The sequence below is a fragment of the Orycteropus afer genome, unplaced genomic scaffold, assembly GCF_000298275.1.
Source record: "Orycteropus afer afer isolate SDZICR_OR568_19922 unplaced genomic scaffold, OryAfe1.0 scaffold00404, whole genome shotgun sequence".
NCBI classification, from domain to species: Eukaryota; Metazoa; Chordata; class Mammalia; order Tubulidentata; family Orycteropodidae; genus Orycteropus; species Orycteropus afer.
Genome location: NW_006921991.1, coordinates 1,724,266 through 1,729,731, shown reverse-complemented (window position 1 = coordinate 1,729,731; position 5,466 = coordinate 1,724,266). Strand labels below are relative to the sequence as shown.

Genomic DNA, 5,466 nt, shown 5'->3' with positions numbered 1-5,466 from the left:
CAGTGACTCTGTGCATTCCTTCCATCTTCTTTTGATGCTTCCTGCATCAGTCAATATTTTGTATATAGAATCTTTCAATACTGCAACTTGAAGCTTAACTTTTTTCCTCCGTTTTTTCAGCTTGAGAAATGCCAAACATGTCCTTCCCTTTTGGTTTTCTAACTCCAGATCTTTGCACATTTCATTATAGTAATTGGCTTTGTCTGCTCGAGCTGCTCTTTGAAATCTTCTGTTCTGCTCTTTTATCTTGTTGTTTCTTCCATCTGCTTTAACTACTCTCCGTTCAAGGGCAAGTTTCAGTGTCTCTTCTGACATCCATTTTGGTCTTTTCTTCTTTTCTCATCTTTTTAACGACCTCTTGCTTTCTTCATGGATGATGTACTTGATGTCATCTCACAAGTCCACTAGTTTTCGGTCATTGGTGTTCAATGCATCAAATCTATTCTTTAGATGGTCTCTAACTTTAGGAAGGATATATTCAAGACCATATTTTGGCTCTCATGGACTTGTTTTAATTGTCTTCAAGTTGAACCTGCATATGAACAGTTGCTGCTCTGTTCCACAATCAGTTCCTGGCCTTGTTTTGGCTGAAAACATTGAGCTTTTCCATCACCTCTTGCCACAGATGTAGTCAATCTGATTTCTGTGTATTCCATCTGGTGAAGTCCACATGTATAGCCACTGTTTGTGTTGTTGAGAAAAGGTATTTGCAATGAATAAATCATTGGTCTTGCAAAATTCCATCATGTGATCTCCAGCGTTATTTCTGTTATTAAGGCCAAATTTTCCAACTACTGGTGATTCTTCATTTTCAACTTTTGCATTCCAGTCACCAGTGATAATTCACACATCTTGAGTGCATGTTTGGTCAATTTCAGACTGCAGAAGTCGATAGAAAATCTTCAGTTTCCTCATCTTTGGCTTTGGTGGTTGGTGCATAAATTTGAGTAATAGTCTTATTAACAGGTCTTCCTTGTAGGCATATGGATATTATCCTATCACTGACAGCATTGTACTTCAGGACAGATCTTGAAATATCCTTTGTGATGATGAATGCCACACCATTCCTCTTCAAACTGTCATTCCCAGCATAGAAGATCATATGATTGTCTGATTCAAAATGGCAAAACCAGTCCATTTCAGTTCACTAATGCCTAGGATATCAATCTATGTGTTCCATTTCATTTTTGACAACTTCCAATTTTCCTAGATTCATACTTCATACATTCCATGTGCCGACTATTAATGAATGCTTGCACCTGTTTCTCCTCAATCTGAGTTGTGCCATGTCAGCAAATGGAGGTCTCAAAAGCTTTATACTTTATCCATATCAGTGAGGCTGGTTCCACTCTGATGATGCAGCTCTTTCTGAGCCATACTTTGAGAGAGCCTTCTGACCTAAGGGGCTCGTCTTCCTGCACATGATGCACATGTTTCAGCATGGCATGCAGACTGAGACAGACTAGGAAGAAGGAAGAGGCCCTCCATTTCTCAAAGAATTGGTCAGGGAAAACTTTATGAATAGCAGAGAAACACTGATACATTACTGGGCAACTTTTTGAATAGCCCAGAAACACTTCTGCCTTTTTTAACCTGTAAATATAAAATGTTTTTCATCCCGTCTCCACGTGTCTGAAACACACCAACCTTTGAAGCCTAGTTCACATATCAATTCCTGCACAAAACCTTTCCTAAATATCCCAGATGCTGAGTTGTATCCCTGTGCCATGGTATTGCCAGCATCTATCTACCTAATTGTCTAGAACACCAGAGAAGAAACCTAACCTTACATGGCTCTGCAGTCCCAGGGGACCTACTGGACTGTCTCATATAGGGTAGGTCCTGCAAAAAAAGAATCCACTGAATGAATAAATGAATGAATGGAAAATGACTTGGTCAATATGAAATGAGTGTTTCACCTAAAGAGATGGTACACTTTAAAATTTTAATTAAAGTGTTTAATTTTGTTTTTCAACTTTCCTGGCTTACTTTTTAGTTTAATTCTTTAACTTAATTTAGACCAACTTAAACTCAAATATTTAAATTTTTTATAGTACAAAATCTCAAATATTTACAATAGTTCAGAGAATCATATGATGAGCCTCCATGTGTTCATCAACCCCACTTGAATACATCAACACATGACCAAATGAAGCAGATTTATAAAGCAAGAACAAAGTACAGAGTAATTTGGTCCAAAAAGGTATGGCCAGGTGATCTGCCCAATGTCACTGAGCTGTTCAGTGGCCCAAAGGAGGCAGAAACCTATGCACTCTAATCCCCAACAGAACATTCATCTCCCTATCTATACTAGGCCCTCTAAGGAAGCTAGTGAAAAATAGGAATGAAAGGTAACCTTCTCTCAATTTATGCTTTGATTTATTATATATTTATTATATATATATCAAGGGTCAGTCTATCACCTACTCAGCCCAACATTAAATCAGTAAATCCCTACAACTGTTCCAAGGTTTCCAGATATATATAACAGTTTATATTCTGGATATATAATAACCTTTACAAATTTTTATAATGTGACTCCCTTAACTTACATTCTGAAACACATATAATTATGACTCATATGCTACCTCTGAAAGTGAAGTTTCTGACAAAGTGGGTCACTAGCTTTTGTTAAAAATAGTTTTTGTGAACAGAAGTATTAACTATGCAATGAATATTCCAACAAATGTCTACCTATTGTTGCTTTAGACACAAACTGGAATCTAGAAAAATCACTAGGTGATAACCTTATGTTTTTTTTACCACACTGATAACTGTTAGAATAACAATACTCAACCAAAGCCAAAAAAGTAAATAAATGCACAAAATTAACCATCTTAGTCTTTCAAGAAGAGTGGATAAACTCCCCAGATTTTAACCAACAAATGCATCTCACTTTACACTCTAACTATGATCACTTTAATTGTGTTAAGTAGAGAAAAATCTAATTTGTGTTAATAGTGGAGAATAGATTTCTATTAAGGGCATTAGCTACCTTTTTTTTTTGCTACTTCATTGGTCCATATATAATTAAATCCAACTCCACAAAACTTCTGAATATCACTCATCAATAGTTACAATCACAGAGAAAGATTTTGTTGATGATGATATTTTAGCATATTGAAAAGTGCCTATATTTGTTCAGTTACTTATTCTTCAGGTCTTTGAGTTGAGAGGATTTACAGTGGAGGCTCTTTATTGCCCAGCTGATGATTATTCAGCTGATACTGCTGAATGCCTACTCTATGAGCAGGCTCCACTGACAGGTCATTGAGATTTTACAAAAATATAGTTTGTAAATTCAAAATGATGCAACAGTCTCCTTTTTGGGAAGCTCATTATTGTGATACATGATAAAGGTCAAGCTTCTTTTTCTCAACTTAAAATTAGCTGTCTTAGTGGTCTTCAGTACTATTAATGAGATTTATTAAAATAAAACCCTTCAAAATTAGTATTTCTAGCATTCTTTACAAGCACTACAACCAATGTATTAATTCTCTTTTAAGTATAAAAGACTTTATTAACATACAGGGCATCTTTTTTTATATAACTTTAAAGATAAAAAGCCTTAGATTTTTGTGCATTTCAATGTATGTAAATTTTACCCCAAGAGGAAAAGAAAAAGAATTATTAACAAAAATTAAATACTGAAGTATTTAAGGGGAGTGTACAGACGTCTGCGGCTTCCCGTGAGCCGCACTGAAAAAATAAGATGGAGCAACAGATGGACAGATACGTGATTATTGAAAGTAGAGTGGGAATGTAGGTGTTCACTACACAATTCTTCCAACTTTTCTGTATGCTTGAACATTTTCATGATATAATGTTGAGAATAAAAAAGGCTTAGGTAATATCCTTAAACTTGATGCTTAAAGCAGTCTTTGTGCTCTTAAAATTAAGAACTAGTAAGAAATGTAATAGCATAAAAGTGATTTAAGACATACTACATCAAAAAAGACCTAAGAGCATTAATATGGAATTATGATAACCACGTATAAATATACATGGAAAACAAAAGGAACTGTACTAAAATGATTAATAAAACTGTCCCATGTTAATGGGATTATTAGTGATTTCCCCCCATCCATTTTTCCAACTTTCTGTAATTATACTTATAAATGCTTTCCATGCACATATAAATATACTTATGTGTATATATTTTTTGCTAGTATAATAAGGATAAGGAAAAAATGAGGAAAGGGGACTGCTATGTCTAAGTTTAAGGAACAAGAGGAAAAAAAAAAAAGACTGTTGACCTACCTACTTCCCCCTCTCATCTTATCCCTTGGATTTTGTTTTCTCCTGTTTTTGATCCAAACATAGATATAAATCAATTGTGAACATAAACACATCAAAATCTACTATGTTAAGATAATGAACTGACTTAACTAACACAGCCAAATGTAATGCTTTTTTATTCTTATGTTAGAATCTATAAACAGGTAATTCTCATAATGGAGTAAGGCATGTGAGCTTCCTTTAAGAGACTATAACTTACTACTCAGTAGTCTGTATTTTTTTAAAGAATCAATAAGAGCTAAACCAAATTTCTTATAAAAAGGCATCTTCCTAGGTTACAGTCTAATTTCTTCCACCTAGGAGAATCTAGTCCACTGAACAAGAACCATCCGAAGTCTCCTGCCTCCTTTAGTCATGAGGGGACATGTGGATTTGAGTCCCAGCTACTCTGACTTAAACAAGGCACATCATCTCTCAAGGCCTCACTTTCTTCCTCTATAAAATCAGGGCCTGCTAAGGTCCCTTCCAACTCAAAAATTCCCTGAATTTCACTGAGGAAGGAATGGCCCTCCTTGAGCTCCACCTAGCCTATGCCTGAATAAGGAAAATCTGGCAACATAAAAACACGAATTCATGAAGAGGTGTAAGTCCATAGATTGCCCTGCACCCAAGAATCATCTTGAGATACAATGTGGAAATAAGCAGACATAAGATCACCCTACATTGTGGACAGGCTGAACTATTAGGTATGTCTATGAAGTGAGGAGTGTACCCAAGAGCATGTATAGGGTTGGCAGGCAATGGTCCTATAAGTGTATTTGTGTGATCTGAATTCCCAGGTGTATAGTAGAGCTGACAAGGGGCAAGGCTGTAGTCACTTCTTGGTGACAGCCAGCTAACTAGAGGGACCGAGTAGTTGAATCTGTGGGCTCAGGACCAAAGTCCCAGGGGACATCAAGCTCAGTTAGCATAACATACTACATAAAACAATGTTCCACCTCCTACTTTGGTGAGTAGCGAATGGGATTTAAAAGCCTGCAAGCAGTCATCTAGATGCAACGATGAGTCTCTCCTTATCCAGAGCAAAGAAGAATGAAGAAAACCAAAGATTCATGGAAAGAATTAGTCCTAGTGACTGGTACACCATGTGATCTGCAGCCTATACAACTATGAGACCAGAAGAACTAGATGGTGCCTGGCTAACACTGTCAACCACTAGGAGGGGGA

The 5,466-nt window shown here is 36.3% G+C and overlaps 1 protein-coding gene across 1 annotated transcript in view; it reads right to left on the bottom strand.

The window, feature by feature from the left end:
• Window positions 1-5,466, bottom strand: part of BCLAF3 (BCLAF1 and THRAP3 family member 3) — a 29,016-nt gene that overhangs the window by 20,920 nt on the left and 2,630 nt on the right. The gene's annotated exons all lie outside the window — the stretch shown is intronic.